General features: G+C 47.0%; 1 protein-coding gene across 3 annotated transcripts in view; it reads left to right on the top strand.

Annotated features, from left to right (window-relative positions):
* SBK1 (SH3 domain binding kinase 1) overlaps window positions 1–19,687 on the top strand; it is an 83,584-nt gene that overhangs the window by 29,882 nt on the left and 34,015 nt on the right. Inside the window, exon 1 of one of the 3 annotated variants that reach the window (XM_074964685.1) lies at window positions 8,443–8,749. The exons of 1 other annotated variant lie outside the window; for it this stretch is intronic. The gene's annotated coding sequence lies outside the window, so the exon portion shown is untranslated. Of the gene's footprint in view, window positions 1–8,442; window positions 8,750–10,972; window positions 11,053–19,687 lie in introns of those variants that run through there. One more of the 3 variants, XM_074964686.1, reaches the window with a different exon arrangement.

Below are 19,687 nucleotides of genomic sequence, written 5' to 3'. Positions count from 1 at the left end.
ATCATTCTACATGATAGAATTTGTTCAGTTTGCTTTTTTAAAAACCTAGGAAATTACACACATAAAACTATATTGAAAAGCCACAAGTAAGTTGGCAAAGTCAAGCACTCAGAAATTAGGAAATGCCAAAATTAAGGCCTGTGCAACCTTAATACTGCCCCCTTGTGTGTATGCATTATGCTACAGTCTTTAATGACGTGATCAGATACTATTTTTTCCACGGGCCCCCTGCCTCATTCAGAGCACAGGATGGACTGTGAATGGATCAGAACTAGCTAGTGTAGGAGGCTGCAATCTGTAGGGAAGAAGGAGGATCCTGGGAACTACAGGCCAGTCAGCCTCACCTCAGTCCCTGGAAAAATCATGGAGCAGGTCCTCAAAGAATCAATCCTGAAGCACTTACATGAGAGGAAAGTGATCAGGAACAGTCAGCATGGATTCACCAAGGGAAGGTCATGCCTGACTAATCTAATCGCCTTTTATGATGAGATTACTGGTTCTGTGGATGAAGGGAAAGCAGTGGATGTATTGTTTCTTGACTTTAGCAAAGCTTTTGACACGGTCTCCCACAGTATTCTTGTCAGCAAGTTAAGGAAGTATGGGCTGGATGAATGCACTATAAGGTGGGTAGAAAGCTGGCTAGATTGTCGGGCTCAACGGGTAGTGATCAATGGCTCCATGTCTAGTTGGCAGCCGGTGTCAAGTGGAGTGCCCCAGGGGTCGGTCCTGGGGCCGGTTTTGTTCAATATCTTCGTAAATGATCTGGAGGATGGTGTGGATTGCACTCTCAGCAAATTTGCGGATGATACTAAACTGGGAGGAGTGGTAGATACGCTGGAGGGGAGGGATAGGATACAGAAGGACCTAGACAAATTGGAGGATTGGGCCAAAAGAAATCTGATGAGGTTCAATAAGGATAAGTGCAGGGTCCTGCACTTAGGATGGAAGAATCCAATGCACCGCTACAGACTAGGGACCGAATGGCTAGGCAGCAGTTCTGCGGAAAAGGACCTAGGGGTGACAGTGGACGAGAAGCTGGATACGAGTCAACAGTGTGCCCTTGTTGCCAAGAAGGCCAATGGCATTTTGGGATGTATAAGTAGGGGCATAGCGAGCAGATCGAGGGACGTGATCGTTCCCCTCTATTCGACACTGGTGAGGCCTCATCTGGAGTACTGTGTCCAGTTTTGGGCCCCACACTACAAGAAGGATGTGGATAAATTGGAGAGAGTCCAGCGAAGGGCAACAAAAATGATTAGGGGTCTAGAGCACATGACTTATGAAGAGAGGCTGAGGGAGCTGGGATTGTTTAGTCTGCAGAAGAGAAGAATGAGGGGGGATTTGATAGCTGCTTTCAACTACCTGAAAGGGGTTCCAAAGAGGATGGCTCTAGACTGTTCCCAATGGTAGCAGATGACAGAACGAGGAGTAATGGTCTCAAGTTGCAATGGGGGAGGTTTAGATTGGATATTAGGAAAAACTTTTTCACTAAGAGGGTGGTGAAACACTGGAATGCGTTACCTAGGGAGGTGGTAGAATCTCCTTCCTTAGAGGTTTTTAAGGTCAGGCTTGACAAAGCCCTGGCTGGGATGATTTAACTGGGAATTGGTCCTGCTTCGAGCAGGGGGTTGGACTAGATGACCTTCTGGGGTCCCTTCCAACCCTGATATTCTATGATTCTATGATTCTATGTTCCTTTGTTGCACAAGTTGGAAGATTTCAGAGTAACAGCCGTGTTAGTCTGTATTCGCAAAAAGAAAAGGAGTACTTGTGGCACCTTAGAGACTAACCAATTTATTTGAGCATAAGCTTTCGTGAGCATCCGATGAAGTGAGCTGTAGCTCACGAAAGCTTCTTCAAGTTGGAAGATGTTTGGTGACTGAGGCAGGAGACTGTAGGAAGAGAAAGGAGGGCCTCATGGTTAAGGAAGTTGACTCATAGAAATGTAGGGTTGGAAGGGACCTCAAGAGGGCCTCAAGTCCAACCCCCTGCACTGAGGCAGGACCAAGTAATCCTAGACCGTCCCTGACAGGTGTTTGTTGAGCCTGTTCTTTAAAACCGCCAATGTTAGGGATTCCACAACCTCTCTTGGAAGCCTATTCCAGAGCTTAACTCCCCTTATGGCTAGAAAGTTTTCCCCAATATCTAACCTACATCTCTCTGGCTGCAGATTAAGCCCATTGCTTCTTGTTCTGCCTTCAGTGGACATGGAGAACAATTGATCACTGGCCTCTTCATAACAGCCCTTAGCAGATGTGAAGATTATTATCAGGTCCCCCCCCTCTGTTGTCTTTTATGAAGACTAAACATGTCCAGGTATTCAACCTTTCCTTACAGGTCAGGTTTTCTAAACCTTGTTATCATTTTTGTTGCTCTCTTCTGGACTCTCTCCAATGTATCCAGTTTCTTCAAGTGTGGTGCCCTGAACTGGACACAGTGCTGCAGCTGAGACCTCACCAGAGCTGAGTAGAGCAGCACAGTTACCTCCTGTGTCTTACATACAACACTCCTATTAATACACTGCAGAATATTAGCCTTTTTTGCAACTGCATCACATTGTTGACTCATATCCAATTTGTGATATACTATAACTCCCAGATCCTTTCCAGCAGTACTACTACCTAGCCAGTTATTCCCCATTTTGTAGCTATGTGGTCAGAGTGGATTTGATTTAAATCAAATTGATTTAAATCACTAGTCAGGAAGACTCGATTTAATCATGGATTTCTATATAAAAGTGCATTCTTGTGGGTTGTTATAACCTTAATACATATTCTTCACAACTCAGATAGATGTAGGTTTCATTTTTAGAAGGTACACACTATACATTTTTAAAGTGATTTATTTTGAAAACTTTTCACATTAGTTTTACAGCTATATCAGAAAATGAATGATTATTTGGTTATTTCATTTACCAAAGGTAATTGAAGCTGATATTTATGAAGTCATTGGGAAGTGAACTATCTCCAATTCAACAGGTTAATCATTAATATTTGGAGGATTTTCTTGTCATACTGTATTAGGAGGAGAACATCACCAGACAGACATTTACATTGTTTTATTTAATTAAAATAACAACATTATGTATTCTGGATTTTATTCTTCAACAGCAAACATACAATATTTTAACAAAACAAGCACATGAATTTTTGAATTTAGTTAAACATTCAAGTTTTTTAAAATCAGGTTTGTTTTTGTTAAAATTGTTTTTAACTAAAATAGTTAATGAAATATTTTAACCCCCCCCCCCCCCGATTATGTCAGCCAGGTCAACTTAAAATATTTACTTCTGCAGCTAACTCAGTCGTCTTCACCTTCATTTTCCTGTTTGTTCATAATCTGGAAAAGAAAAACAAGCTTTCCTGCTTTGTCAGGTCCCAAATGATTTCTCAGTTTGGAATGAATTAGTCCAAAGGAAGAAAATATTCTTTTTACACTGGCAGAAGAAGCTACTGCTGTTAAAAGTGAGATTATCACTTCAACAGTCTCTGAATCCAAGTGCTTAAGTGACTTCCACTAGTTCACTGTGGAAGTCTGACTTTCTTTAAAACATCATCAGCAAACATATATTTCTTGAAGGTTCACCCTTAGCTCTGAAGTTTATTATAGTTGGCATTATGGAGGGATGATTGCTAGATGTCCATGTCGTAGCCAACTCCTCTTGTTCAGCAGTTAAGGTTTGACCCTGGTACCGAGTATTGAGAATATTTGCAAGAAAATGAGCTGGAGATAGTGCTTGTCCCACTCTTTTTTTAAATTTCTCTTTTTAGGATCTCACTCAGTTCCTTCCAAATTTCAACAGCATCAGCAATAAAATAGCTATTTCCCTGCATTTTGTTCAAGGCTAAGAAACAGGCTTCAGGGAAATCAGCATGTGTTCAACATTTCTCTTAAGCCCCATGTTGAGAACTTTGGCTGTGACAGTGCCATCTATTTTTTGACGATTTTGTTCACAAACTGTCATCAGATTAGGCCAGTTCTTGATCTAGTGCTCAAAACAGTCCACTACTGAGTTCCATCACAAGTCTTGTGGGAGAGTTAGCTTGGTTCCTCCCACTTTATTCAGAGCAGCTGCTGCAAAGTGGCTGTTACAGAAGTATTTTGCAATTTCAACAACATTAGCCTTTATTTCTGGAACACTGAAGTCTTTGGCTAGGAGGTGCATCAAATGAGCACTGCAACCGTATGTTATTAGCTTGGGACTCTCTTCTAAATTTCTTCTCGTCTTGGATACATTTGCAGCATTGTCTGTGACCAAGCTGCGTACTAGACATTTGATTTTTTTATCAGTTTGTTATGGCTTTTACTGCTACTTCTTGGAAGTATTCTGCTGTGTGTGCAATTCCTAAGGTATCAATTGTTTCTGTAAGGAAGACATTCCCTTCTTCTGTTGTCACACAAGCACATACAACAGGATCATTCTGGACCTTGCTGCACCCATCAAGCCTCAGGTTAACAATTTTACCCTCTAGACCTTTTGCACACTGCTCAATTTCTCTTTCATACACTTTATCCAGCAATTGGCCTGCGACATCTGCTCTGTTGGGTGGACTGTATCCTGGTCTTAATGACTGAACCATGATAATGAAGAGTGGGTTCTCAATCATACGGAAAGGAGAGTTTGTTGCATAAGCAAACTGGGCAATTTTTTAATCAATTACCTCTTTTTGTAAACTGCTGGTTCTTATCACAAATTTATCTATGGTTGTTTCTGTATGATGGAGATTTTTTTTTCTTTTTTGCTACAGGTGATATACTGTGGCTATGTGACATACATGATGTGACTGAAACACTATCATGGTGATCTTGAAGGTGGATAGTCTTCAGAATCCTGTATGTTGAGGATGGATTCTCCTAAACAAAATAAGTCAATGCAGTTATTTAATTATTACCATACTGCTAATTTAGTATTACTCATTGCAGTCACTGATACTCGGATCTACTTTAAAGCTGAAATTGTAAAAGGAAGATCTGCCTATTTCAGCTATTTATTTTTTATCACAACCTCATCTAAAATGATAGTACCATAGAGTAACAACTGTATTTTTTTGCTCAAACATGAGAATTCAAGAATAGTCCAGAAGGAAGACAGGCAGTCCTTAAGAAAGAAGTATGAAATAAAAAAGTTTACCAACCTGAAGATCGTGCATGTTCAGACATGTTCCTTTCACCATCTTCAATGCAGCTTCCTCCTGAGAAGGAACACTTCTCATGATGTTGTTTCATTCGGGCAACCAGGCCTTGCATTTCTTTGTTGCACTATTTGCATTTTGCACGCATGCCTGTCTTACCCACAGGTAGAGGAACTTCATTAAAATATTCCCAAACTGGATCTCTTTTATGGCCTGTTGCCATTATAGGTTTTCCCTTCTAGTGAGAGAATGATATGGTAGATCTCAAATCAATGAAGGCTACACTCAGAAAGACCTCAAGCCTTCTGGAATATGCTGCTCAAACAGTTTCACATTTGTTTCTACTGACTGTCCCTCCCTTCTCAAATTCACTTCCAGACTTCTTCTCCTTGTCCAGATCTATTCCGCCCGCAACAATCTTCTCTATTCATTGAACTTTGAAACTTTGTACTTTTAGAGAGACGTAAGGGATTAACTCTGTGTACATGAATTTGCAGAGGGACACTAGGGTTGAGGTCTGTTATTTCTCACCTCTATATATTATTTATTTATTTATTTAAAAACACTTTTGCTGTTAACAAGCATGTTATCTCTGGAGACACAAAGCCACAGTCTGAGAACTGCAAAACTAAGCATCTCTGATGGCATCTTCTAGACTGAGCACTGAGTCCTATTGGGTAGATAGAAAGATTAACCTAAATCCATACAGAAGCCCCTGGAACCCTGTAAGATTGGGTCCCTAATCCATGAACTATTGAAACTCGTTTACAAAACTTTTCTTAAACATTACATGAATATATTGTCTCATACTATAGAATTCTAATTTATAATCCCTATTCCATGATGAGATCTCTTTTAGCTATAATGTATCTTAATTAAAACGATCTTTAGATAGGTTTTTTCCTCAAAAAGCATTTTATCAAAAAAATCTGATTTAAACAAAAAAATCAGATTTTTTTTTAAAAATCATTGATTTTTATCCACCCTGTATATGGCTGATTTTTTTCTTCCTAGGTGAAGTATTTTGCACTTGTCTTTATTAAACTTCATCTTGTTAATTTTAGACCAAACCTCCAATTTGTCAAGATCATTTTGAATTCTAATCCTGGCCTCCAAAGTGCTTGCAACCCTTCCCATCTTGGTGCCATCTGCAAATTTTATAAGCATCCTCTCCATTCCATTATGCAAGTCATTAATGAAAATATTGAATTGTACCAGAGCCAGACTGACTCTTGTGGAACCCCATTAGATATGTCCTCCCAGTCTGACAGTGAACCACAGATAACTACTCTTTGAGTACGGTCTTGCAACCAGTTGTGCACCCACCTTATAGTAATTCAATCTAGACCACATTTCCTTAGTTTGCTTATGAGACTGTCATGTCAAAAGCCTTACTAGAAGTGAAGATATATCACATCCAGTGCTTCCCCAATTCACTAGGCCAGTAACCCTGCAAAGAAGGAAATTAGGTTTGTTTGGCATGATTTTGTTCTTGACAAATGCATGCTGGCTATTTCTTATAACTCTATAGGTGCTTACAAATTGATTGTTTAATCATTTGTTCCAATATCTTTCCAGGTATTGATTTTAGGTTGATTGGTCTATAAATCCCTGGGTCCTCTTTGTTCCCCTGTTAAAAGACAGGTATTATGTTTGCCCTTCTCCAGTCCTCTGGGACCTCACCCATCCTCCATGAGTTCTCAAAGATAATTGCTAATGGTTCCGAGATTGCTTCAGCTGGTTCCTTAAACACCCTAGGACAGGGGTGAAAGTAAGATCAAAATAATTAGCAGTATGGGGGCCTGGCTCTGGGTTCCCAGAAGGGGTGGCGCTGGCAGGTCAGCCTCCCCCAGCCAGTCCTTCCATGTTGCCTGGCCCGCACTGCCTGGGGCTTCGGTGGCAATTTAAAGAGTCCGGGGCTCTGGCCACTGCTGTGGTAGTGGCAGCAGTGGCCGGGAGCTCCGGGCCCTTTTAAATCACTGGGACCTGGGGCAGCTGCCCCTGTTGTCCCCCCGTCAGCAGTCGTGGGAGGGGCAGTGACATTAAAGCGCTGCTGTGTACGGGCGGCTACTGACTGCCACTTCTTACCCGTATGCTGTGCCAGCCCACCCAGGCCCACTGTCACCTCTGCCCTAGGATGAATTTCATCAGGCCCTTCTGACTTGAATACATCTAACTTATCTCAATATTTTAAAACTGTTCTTTCCCTATTTTGGCTCACATTTCTTCTCCCTTATGAATATCGTTTTGAGTATCTGGTCACCATAAACCTTTTTAGTGAAAACTAAAGCAAAATAAACAAACACCTCAGCCTTCTTAAAGTCATCTGTTATTGGTTCTCCTTCCTTACTAAGTGCAGGGCCTACATGGTCCTCAGTCTTTCTCTGACTCCTAATGTATTTAAAGAACCTCTTTTTATTGCTGTTTTTGTCCCTTGCCAGCTGTAAGTCATTTGGGGCCTTAGTCTTTCTAACTTTGTCCCCAGGTGCTTGTGCTATTTTTGTACTCCTCTATCGCAATTCCTCCTTGTTTCCACTTTTTGTAGGGTTCCTTTCTGAATAACTGGCCCCCCCCAAATAACTTGAGTTCCGCCCCTCTCCTCCTTTGAGCAGCAGGGGACTGCACTGCCTGAGCTGCTTCTCCTGTTGGCCATTCGCGGCTGGGGTTGCGGCTCACTGCGTCTGTCCAGCCAAGGACAGGGGAGCTCGGCGACTCTGCTCACACCAATGGGTGTCTCCTGCAGAGACAGCCAAACTCGTCTCACTCATGCTCTTGAGTCCTACCGGCGAGTGACACCGCTCCAGCCTGAACAAACCCCAGCCGCCCTCAGACTAACCCCGCCCCGTGAGCCCAGGCGAGCCCGGGCCTTTGGCAGCCTGCCCAGGCGTGTGACCCAGATACTCCGACGGGCGAGGTGAGGCGAAGGCGGCGGCGCAGGAGCGCTAGGACCCGGCTGGCTCGGCCCGCCGGAGGAGGAGCCGGAGCGCGGCGAGGAAGGAGGCCAGTGGCTGAGCTCTCAGGCAGAGACGGGGGGGACGTACCCAGACACACACACGCACCGAGCCAGGACAAAGCGGGGAGCTGGCTGTGTGGCTGGGGCGCACGGATCCCCACGGGGCTGCTGGCCCAGAGGCGAGGCGGCTCTGGCTGCTCGGGGACCGTCCCTCCAGGGGCCGGGGGGCGCCGCGATGGAGCAGAGAGGCGGCGGCGGCGGCGGCCGGGCTGCGCGGCGGCTGCTGCTCGGGGACAAGCGAGGACCCCGCCCGGCGCCGGCAGCTGTAGCAGCCCGGGGCGCTCGCCGCGCCTGAGCCGCCCGCTCCATCCCCGGTCAGACCCGCGCTGCGGACCCGACCCGGCGGCAGCCCCGCGCCCGGGGCCATGAGGACCAGACCCCCCTAGCGGGAGCCAGGCGAGCGGCGGAGGGGGGGGATGCCCCGGGCCCCCAGCGAAGTCAGGCGAGGCGGAGACCGAGTCCCGTCCGGGGGGCCCCCAGGGGCGCAGGGAGTGAGCCCCGCCCGGGCACCCAGGGGCGATTGTCGGCGGGCGAGAAGAAGAGAAGGCGAACGTGTGTGAGGGAGGCGGGAGCTTTCCGGGGGCTCGTCCCAGCTCCCACCCAGGTAAGGCCGGGCTCCAAGCCGCCCTGGGGCTTCGCAGATCTCCCCTTCGCGGCGTGGGTGCGGGTCCAGGTGGAGCCCAGCCCAGCCGGACAATGCAGCGGCATCCCCCAGCCCGGGCAGGGCCCTGCTAGGAGAAGGAGGTCGCTGTGAGGCTGGAGACCACCCCCCCCCCCCCAGGGGCCGGTCTGTCCCCCATTGTGCAGCTGCAGACGGATGCTCCGGGCGGAGGCAGGTGCAGGGAGGGCTGGGCCCCCCTTCAGCAGCTCGCTCCAGCCCCCTGTTGTTCGTCTGAAGGGCCCTTTCCTTTGTGTCTCTCCTCTGTGCACAGCCTAGTCCCCCCCCTCCCCCTCCTCAATCGCTCCCGCGGCGGGGGCTGCCTGCGCTCGGCGGCACCAGCCCCAGCACAGCCATCCACAAGGGCTCTGCATGCAAGCCCTAAATGCGCTAGATCGGGGCTCTGCAGGGGGGAGCCCGAAGCCTCCCTCCTGATTGTCCTGCTCTGGGAACACCCCCCTCCCCCTTGCTACTGGCATGGAAATTGACATGGTGGGGAGTGGCCGTGAAACAGGCATCCAACCTCTCTTTTTATCAATGGATGTCGATCCCGCCTAATCCTGATTCCCCCCTTCACCCCAGGTGTCCCTCCCCCTGCCCTGTAATGGGTACTCGAGTAAATACACAGCTGCATCGGGTATAGCTTGGTTCTGTCAGGCCCTTTCTCTGTGAACACAGAGGGATGTCAGTGAGCTGGTAGCAGCACCAGGAGCAAATTCTATTGTCCCTCCGCCCCAGAGCTCTCCCAAAGCTGGCAGAACCTCTGCGTTTGAATTGGTCTCTTCCATCCACAAGTTGTAATCTGTTAATACCTTTATCCAGGGGCCAGTGCTGGAGGTGACAAGTTCCCAGCAGTGTCAAGATCCTACATATTATGCACATCTGTCTCTCACAGCAGCCTTCCTCTTTGCCACCTGCACTTTCCCTGTCAGGTTAGGGTCCTTCTAGCCAGTTCTCAGGTACACTTCCCCCCTCCTGTTGTTACCTTAAATCCTCACTGCTGTTCTAGGAGGGAATTTTCAGCGCTGCCTGGGGCTACTTATTTGATCCCTTGTTTTCCTCCCTTCTGTGAATCGCTGAAACTTTCTGTCAGATTGCTGCATGGATTTCAGGGCTTGGCTTTAGGCAGTAATGGGGGGGGGGTGTTAAAGGAATGTGAAGAGCAGGAGGAGGGATTATATTCTGAGGTCCCCATATATCATGCACTGCCTCCCCCGAGGCTTTCTAGTGCTTCCAGAAGTGCTCCAGTGCCATGGTGTTTGTGCTGTGAAACCCTCCTGGAAGAATCACCTGCCCTTTGGGCCTCCCAGCACCTTCTTTAAGCATGGCAGGATGATCACCTCACAGAGCACGTGTCATAGAGCTAGACAGTTCTTGGTCTCCTCTGACTCGGTTCTTGGGCTCAGACTTTCCAGGTGGCCCAGCTATTCAGTTGCTTAGGGTAGCTGGTGACTCAGGGAGTGCAGCTGGTGTGGCTATGATGTGCGTGGCCATTTATTTTCATTTCTGCCTGATGATCCTGCTGTCGCTGGAGTCTTCTCTTCTTACCTGGGTGTGCTGCTTGTCATTCAGCTTTGCCTGTACCCTAGGGATGGCATCCCAGGTTGGGAGGGGACTAGAGCCCAGTTGCTTGATTGTGCTGTATTGTCAAGGAACCAAACGATCTCAGCAGGGATCAGTTGCTGCTGGTAGCTTATAGAAACTCTGAACCAGAGAGGGAAACAGAGTGAGTCATGCTTGAAAGGAGTTGGGGCCTGAGTGGCAAAGGAAATCCGGGGGTAAGGACTGGTGAAGAGTTTAGGGGACTTTAGTTTTCCAGATGTGCCTTTTCAATAGTCACTGTGCAGCGAAGCCACGAGGGGGAGCGTGGCTGTAATGGCTCCTGAGGATTTTGCTCTGGAGTGATTGATTGAGGGCAATGAATAGAGGTGGCTCTGTTGACTTGACGAAATTGATTGCTGGGATGGAGCTGATGGATTGGGCTAGAAAAGGCAGGAAAAATAAAAAGAGAGACAGGGAAGCAAGAGGCCATCTCCAGCCATGAGATTGGAAGCTAGGCAGTGGCGGTCCAAGTGGCAGGCAGTGGAAGGGTGAGCTGCCCACCTGAACTGGACAAACAGAGGGGCGTGGCAGGAAAGGTGAGAGCTGATTGGGTTTTGTTTTTTATCTTCCTTCTCAGCGGGATGCAGCGGAAAGCACCTGTCATTGAGCTAGAGTCTAGCTCAAGAATCAGCAACACTTTAGGAAGGGTGAGTGTGACCCAGTTAAATATCCATTGACCGCCTACTTACCATGTGGCCAAATTGTGTCTGCAGATGGTAGAAGCAACTCAAGGTGCTGAGAGGCCAGGGCTGCTGACCTACCAGATGGACAGCATGGTGCATGATGTGCCTATATGGGGCTGAATCCTCAGCTGCTATAAATTGGCATAAGGCTTTTGTTCTGATTGCTATACTAACTGAGAATCTGGATCTTGGGATCTAGAGACCTGCAGGAATGGGGCTGCCAATTACCTTCAGTTGAAGCCAGTGTTGGGATGGAAGGAGATCAAAGAAGCATGAAGAGATGGGTCGAGGGAGCCCACTATCTGGCATAGGCTGAGGGGGATAATAATTCCTCCTAGACTGAGCAAATCCCTCTGGTGGAAAGAGAGACCGTTGGCGCATTGGATGGATGCTGCTTTTACCAGGCAAAGAAAGAGCTGGCTGTGGGTTGATCAGAGGGGAGAATGTTGGATCTCATGAGCTATGTATTCTCTTACAGAGACTTGGGACATTGGTGGGCATGGTAAATGGCAGCACTAATGGCAGGCAATAGCAGGACATGGCACCTGGGATCTGCCTGTAGATGCTTAGAAACAAGGCTGAGGTTAGGGACTTTGTGCTCTGAGATTCTTCTAGTCCCACACACAGGGAGATAGAGGAGCTGCAGTTTGTGGATGAGGGGAGGGACTGACTTTATTAGGTTGCGGGGAAAGGAGGGCTTTTAATCACTGCTGGCAATGACAGCAAAGAAGAGTTTGGAGGCTGTTTAAATTGGGCGCAAGGGTGCGGGGGGAGGGGGAAAGCTGGCAGGTGCAGAGAAGCTCTCTAGTCAGACGATGGACATCATCTGCTGGGGACATCGGAGGTACAAGTTCCACTGCAGTATGTATCCAGTAGAATAGGCTAGGATTGCCCTGTGGGAAGGGTGAGAACAAGGAGGAATAATCCAATAAGGTATAACAAGAGATTCAGGCAAAATGAGCTGCCCTGTTACAAATCACAGCTACTATCAGCTGCAGATCAGCGTGGGATGTTTGAAACATACCTGGGTGAGCTGGAAAGGCTGGGATTGGGGGAAGATCTCGACACCACTGGCATTTCCGTGGTGGGAAGAGAACAATTAGTGAGATGCTCTGACAAACTATACATGGGGAGCAGGGCCATAGCCAAAGGATCCATGCCACAGAGACTCCTTGAGTGATTAGGAGTAGGAGACCCACACCCATGATGCAGGTCACAAGAATACACATCCAGTAGTCAGCCTCCACATCAGAAGAGTTCTGATGAGGTGTCCAGATCATCAGTGCATATAAAGAAGAGGTCAGCTACCATGATGCTTCACCACTGAAGATGATGGGTGAATACCTATCATGGGGTCACTCTTCACGGGTGGTGAAAGTGAGACATTGCCAGAGAAGATGGAAGAATTGGGGGCGGTAGGGTTGAAAGGAGACGAAATGATGGAACAACTCAAATAATTAAGCTCCCATAATCACCAGCACTGGAAGTCCCTCTTCAGAGCTTGCTAAAGAATGGAGTAACTGAGCTAGTAACAAAGATTTGTAATTTATCATTAAAAAGTGCTGAGAAGCCAGAGGACTGGAAGGCAGCCAATGCTGTGTCATCTCTGTAAAAAGGTGCCACGCTAAGGGTGTGCTTGGAAATAATAGGCCAGGGAAAACAGTAGAGAAAAGCTATGGAAGAGAGAATTGCAAAGCATTGAAACGAGAGTAATAGTTTAAGGATGACTTCTATAAGAATAAAGGTATCTGTCTCACCTGTTAGCACTGAATGATCAAACTAGTTGGTAGAGCAGAAATGGTGGAGATCAGTTATTTGCTCTTTCCAAAGGCTTCTGGGGAAGAGCCTCCTAAGATGCTATTCAAGATACCTGGTAACCATGGGGAGAATGGTGAAGTCCTGTCACTGATTAAAAGCTGACATGGAATGCGAAGAGATCTCATTGGGGGGAAACATTACATATGGAAGCCCTGAGGGTCTGCTCAAGGACCTCTGTCCAATACATTTATTAACCTAGAAAGGGGGCTGGGTACTGAAGTGGAAAAATTTGCTCCCAACACAGAGCGCATGACTGAGAGCTCACATACACCTGTGTAATTGCATTAACTACAAAGGAGTCACACCAGATTTACAGAAGTGTATGAACTGAATCAGGCCCTATATGATTTAACTTAGTGCAGAGGCATTATGAGGAGCTCCAGAAGAATCTGGAAAAATTAGGTGACATGAAATTCAGCCTAGAAAAATGCCAAAGTTGTGCCCATTGGAAGTGACATTGGACAGTGCCCTGCTATCACAGGCAACCTGTGATTGCTGTCAAGGGATCATTGAAACTACTCATCCACTCCTTGAGGATCTGAATTGATTGTACTTCTACGGAGAATTGTCTAGGCATCATTGTGGACAACACAATGAAGCTGCCTGCTCAGTGTGCAGCAGCCATGAAAATGGAGTGGATTAGGTGTTAGCATGACATAGGAAGGGGAAAGAGAATGATGCAGAAAATGTTATAACATCATTACCTTGAACATCACCACATTCAGATTTAGTTTTGTCTAGTGAGTGCCACGTGCGTGCTCCTAGTTCTCCATCACACGAGAACAAAAGGCCACTGGAAATTAAAAGGCAGTGTACTTAAAATGGATGAAGAGAGCTGTTTTTTGAGGGGAAGTTGTGGAACTCCCTGCTACAGGATTTCACTGAGGTCAACAGGCTAGCAAGATTAAGGAATGATTAGACCTTTATACAGGGTGAGGAGGATGGTCTTGGAATGAGACTCAGTCATTGGATAGCCAGTCAAGCAATCTGATTTCAGTTCCTGGCTCTGCCACATGCTTTTTGTGTGACCTTAGCCAAGTCATTTAATATTTTGGTGCCTCAATTTCCCATTTGTAAAATGGGCATAATGCTTCCCTACCTCCCAGGGGTTTTTTGAGGATAAATCTTTTGAGCTGCTCAGATATGAGTGACAGGAAGAATAAGAATAGGATCAGTTGTGACACTCATTATGAGGACTCTCAATCTAAGTGCCTCATGACATCAGCTGGGGTCAGGAAGAAATATTGCCCTATGGGATATTGCATCTGTAGATGCTCTCTGTGGGTAGTGATGGTTACACCTTCCTCTAAGTTACCTGATATTAGTGACATGGGGCTAGATGGACCATTTGGCTGCCCCAATGTGGCAATTCCTATGAAAAGGCCCCTGTACAAATATTGAATCTCTGCTGAGATGCAGTCTAGTCATGTTATCTGTATAACATGACCTGTCCTGGTGAGTTATTCTGCTGCCCACTGTACTGCTCATGGCCAGCCAAACTGGCAGTTAGTATCCGTTGCATCTCACTGACTGGGCTTTCATGACAGCATAATCATGAACTGAAGAGGTTTTTCCCCCTATGCTCCTAATCAGTTAATTAAATACAATATCCACTGAATGCCTATGTTTTTCAGGGGCTATATGGCAATATTTATGCTTATAGCTGTTTGCACTGCACACATTCTGATCTTTGAGGGTCTATTACGTGGCTGCTAATTTTTGCTTTTGGGATGAATCCTACGGTACAAAAGCCTGGTCAGAAATTGCTATGCTGATTCTGAGTTACCAGAGGAAGCAGTGTGCAAAATGGTATTGGCAAATGACAGGTGGAGATCCCATAATCCATGAGAAGGAATTGAACCCAGATCTAGTGAGCTAGCATAGAACGCAAGGCATGTGGGTTAAATACTCTGCTCTGCCACAGACTTCCTGTGTGACCTTGGGGAGGACACTTAATCTTTCTGTGGCTCAGCTGCTATCTATAAAATGATGGCACTTCCCTCCTCACAGGGGTGCTGTGAGCATAAATACATTTAAAAATCGTGAGGTGCTCAGGTTCTATGGTAAGGGGCCAGATCTGTGCAAGAGACAGTTGGCGTGGCTTACCCAGGGGTGAGTTAGAGCAGGATCTTTGAAATCAGGCTTGCTGGTGGCCTCAGAGAGACCATCACAGTAGGGAGTCAGTGAGAAACCAAGGGCCAAATATCCTGCTGGTTTAAATTGGTGGAGCTCCATTAACTCCCACAAAATTGTGACAGATTACAGCAGTTGAAACTTTGTCCCAAAGAATCTGTCTGCATGGATGGGGCTGGAAGGTTGAGATCAACATGTCCACTGGATAAGGAGTTAGGGACAGAGAGGGACAGTCTGGGGGTTTGGTGGCAGGACAAAGTGTGCTGAATCTATGTCTTAATTAATTCCCTCCAGGAATTGCTGTCATGTAATTTTTGAAGATTACCAGATTATTATTGTCTGTATTACAATATTGCCTCGAGGTCTGCACTGAGATTGGGGCCCTGTCATGTCGACTGCTGTACAAACAGGCTACGGCTACGCTTTCAGCAGCATGCAAACCCAGCCAGCACAGGTGTAAATAGCAGCGTGGAGGGTGAGGCATGGCTTAGGCAAGTTAAGCAGAGGCCCTGCTTGCCCGAAGCCAAAGAGATATACCCTACATGGCTCTCTGCATGCCCAAGCAATGTCTCCCATGTCTACACTACTATTTTTAGCTGCGTAGCGTCCCACTGCCTCAGCCTCTCCCTGCCATAGTGAAAGACTCCAGCAGTGGGGAAAGGCTCAGGCAGCTCCCTGCTGCTGGAGCCTTTCCCTGCTGCCGGAGCCTTTCACTGCCATGTGTACCCAGAACCGTGAGTGTGGACTCAGCCTGCCTTTCACTGCCATGTGTACCCAGAACCGTGAGTGTGGACTCAGCCTGCCTTTCACTGCCATGTGTACCCAGAACCGTGAGTGTGGACTCAGCCTGCCTTTCACTGCAGAGCGTAGCTACATGTACCTGACATGCCACCACATGCAGGCAAGGCCTTACGGAGGGACAATTCTTGCCCCAATGAGCCTGCCATCTAAATAGACAAGACAAAAGGTAGGAGGGGGAAATAGAGACACAGAAGTGATGTGACTTGCCCAAGGGCTGGCAGCAGGTCAGCAGTCCCAATACTCTAGTCACAGACCACACTGCCTCCCTGATATATGCATATAGTCCCTTTCCTTCCCCCATTGTAATTTGTGTTTTGTTTTGTTTTTTTTTTTTTAACCAAGCAATCAACACTAAAGGTTATAGCTGCATCCATGGAAAAAAGAGGAAGAAAGCAAAACACAAAGCATTATACAAAGAATAGATACCTTGATGTGACCTATAGTGAAGGTTGCTGCTGAAAAGGAAGGAAGGAAGGAGGGGATGTGGTTTAATAAATGGAGTGTCACAGCAGGACTCCTGGGTTCTATTCCTGGCTCTGCTTCTGTTTCAGCTTGTGACTTCTGTGAATGACTTTGCCTCTCTGGGCCTCAGTTTTCCCATCTGCAAAATTTAACTTAGCTGTTGTGAAATTGAATTAATTAATGTGTGTAATGAGCTGTCAGATGGTAGTTGCTAGGGAAGTGCAAAGTATAATTATTTATTTGTGTGGGGCAAGAGAAACCCATCTTTGTGGAGGGCTAAGTCAATTATCCATGTGCAAACCCACCTAGCTACTGACTGCCCCTTAAGACAGAAAAGAGCCCAAGAATATCCAGCAGTAAGAATATATATGTAACTAGTATTTACATGGAAAAAGTAATAGAGCTGGTAGGAAATTTTTTTTTTTGACCAAAAATGCGTTTTCAGTTTGAAATTGAAACATTTAGAAAACTGTATTAATTTCAGTGAAATTTTGTTTAGAAAACAAAACAAAGCATTTCAATAATGTCAAAACTCCTGTTCCATCCTTTTTTGGAACATGACGTTTTTTTGGGTTTTTTTTGGTCACAAAACAAAATCAGGTTTTTTGTTTTTTTTTATATAACAAAATGTTTAAAAGTTTTAAAAAGTCAAAATTGGAATGAAATGTGGTGGTCAACCTGAAATATTTTTTTTTTCAGAATTTTGTTTTGCAGGAAATTTTTAAATTTTTGGGGTGTGTTTTGGAACTGAATATATATATAGTGGTCAGGGGGTCAGAGGGCGAGGAACAGGGGGGTTGAATGGGGTCAGGGGTCCTGAGGGAGCAGTCAGGAAGGAGGGGGGGTTGGATGGGTCGATGGGGGGGCAGTCAGGGGCAGGGGTTCTGGGGGCGGTCAGGGAGAAGGGATGGTTGGATGGGACAGAGGTCCCAGGGGGGCAGTCAGGAATGAGAGGAGGGTTTGGATGGGGCGGGGGGACTGGGGGCGGTCAGGGGACAGGGAGGGGTGGATAGGGTAGGGGTCCTGGGGGGGCTGTCAGGGAACAGGGCAGAGGTTGGATGGGGCAGGGATTTCCGGGGGGGCTGTCAGGGGGCAAGAAGCAGAGGAGAGTCGGATGGGGGCAGGGGCCGGGCCACACCTGGCTGTTTGGGGAGGCACATCCTCCCCTAACTGGCCCTCCATACAATTTCAGAAACCCGATGTGGCCCTCAGACCAAAAAGTTTGCCCGCCCCTGTCGTAAGTGATGATTGCGCTTACAAAATGTTGCTGCAAACAAGCGTCAACTGTAATGGTATTTCCCACAAAATGGAAACCCAGTTTTCACCCAGCTTTAAAAATTAATCAACTGATTTGGATCAAACAAAGCTAAATTGAGGTAGGGGGATTGGAATTGGATTCAGCGAGACCTGAGTTCTAATCCCACTTGTGCCTCAGATCTACAGTGTAGCTTTGGGTAGGTCACTTTGCCTGGTCCCACTTCCATCATTTGTTTCTCTTGTCAGTTTAAACTGCAAGATCTTTGGATCAGGAACCCTCCCTTGTTATGTGTTTTGTCTGGTGTCTAGTGCCCTGCAGCCCTGATCTCATCTCAGACCTCTAGGAGCTTCTGTAATACAAACATATATTGATTATGTGTATTGTGATGGCATCAAGGAGTTCTGGGCGTGGCCTGTGACCCCATTGTGCTAGTTGCTGTACAAACACAGAACAGACAGTCCGTCCCTGTCCATATAACTGAATCTGTTTGGAGGTTTGACAAGGGTTATATTTTTTCCTTATTGTTTCATTTGTGCAGTTCTTGGTTCCAGCCAAGACCGAAATCTGGAATCTAATCTAATCCGGTCTCTTTGTCTAATCTCTCTATGGTCTGACTTCACCGGTTCCAGTCCCGTTCTGTATAGACAGGCAGCCCCATAACTAAAACCAACATGCAGCCATTGGTATTGCTGGGCAGCTTTAAAGGAGTCCAAGAATGCTGTGGCTAATGGAGAATTACCCTTTCTCATCCCAGCGGCTGGTCCCTCTAGGTCAGGATTGAGGCACTGGCAGAGGCTGGTGTTGTGTGATGCGTGCCCTGCACGTGTTGAGAGAGACTCCTCCAGGGTGTTGCTCTGGCAGCTTTCCTGAACACTCAGTTCACACAGACACCCAAATTAAATACTGATTTACACAGCCCTGCTACCCTACAGAACAAGGACTTGTGCTCCAGGAGATGAGCAGTGTGATAAACTGCCCTCCGTCTTTCTCCTTTCAGCAGGAAGCGAAGGGAAATGTGCAGACAGCTCCAGGTGGGGAAGCACAGCTGAGAAGCTGGAAGGGCTGCCTGCTTCGCCTGTTGTTATTTCTGTTACTGCTGGGCTCTGAGCACTAGGAGCTGTCCAAACCCAGCATGAGAGACAGCCCGAAATAGACAAAACAGAGGAGCAAAGTGATTTGCTTCAGATCATGTAGCGGGTCAGGGATCAAACTGGGACTAAAACCCACATCTGCAGAGTCCTAATCTAGTGTTCAACCCCCTAGGCTAGGTTATGCACTCCCTTCCCTGTCCCAGTGGGGTCTGAAGATGTGCAGTAAATACCTTGTAGGTTCCCAGCTTTTGCTGGACTGGGTTCAGGTCAGTCACTACAAGCAGATGCCCTGCCCGTGAGTAATAAGCACCTCAGAGGTGCGGCAGCTCTAGGAGAGTGCGTGAGGCTTGTATGCTCTTGTCTCAGGTTTGCTAAGGGGGGTGGATCACTCTACATAATCCCCTGCCTTTCAGATCCACCAGGTGGGACTGCAAACTGGCACCTCTGGGGGTCAGGCTGATGGAGGAAAGCTGCCATCCAAGCCATGGTCATGTAGCAGCCTGATGCACAGCTGGTCTCAAATGACAGGCAGGTGCTTTGTTTAGATTCCCTTCAGGGAGTGAAATTCACCCTGTGCAGAGGGCCAGCACGAGGCCTGGCCACTTGGAAGCTACCCAGACACTTCAGTAAGTACTGAATGGAGCTGCCCACCTCTGCCACTATTCCACTGCCCAGGCCCCAGAATGGTGCCATCATCTCCACTTGCATTTAAATACAAACCTATGGGGGAAAATTTCAAAAGCGCTCCAGAGAGGTGGGGCACTGACTCATTGAAAGCCAATGGGAGTTAGGCATCAGGCTGTAGTTTTCCACAGAACTCACCCCTGACAGTTGTTACTTACTGCTCACCTTCAGAACTTTCCTGCAGGCAACTTTCTGTACCCCCTCCTACACCTCCTCTGTTCTCAGGCAGTTCTCCCCTGCCCCTCCTGATGCTCTCTCTGCCTGTCTGTCTCACTTCTGGATGCCCAGATGAGATCTCTTAAGCCCAATTAGGAGACAGATGATGAATCACAGGTGCACTGTCCCCCGCTGC

This window comes from Natator depressus, chromosome 10 (genome assembly GCF_965152275.1).
Source record: "Natator depressus isolate rNatDep1 chromosome 10, rNatDep2.hap1, whole genome shotgun sequence".
In the NCBI taxonomy this organism is placed as follows: Eukaryota; Metazoa; Chordata; order Testudines; family Cheloniidae; genus Natator; species Natator depressus.
The sequence above is the reverse complement of the archived record's forward strand: the minus strand, read 5'-3'. Positions and strand labels throughout refer to the sequence as shown.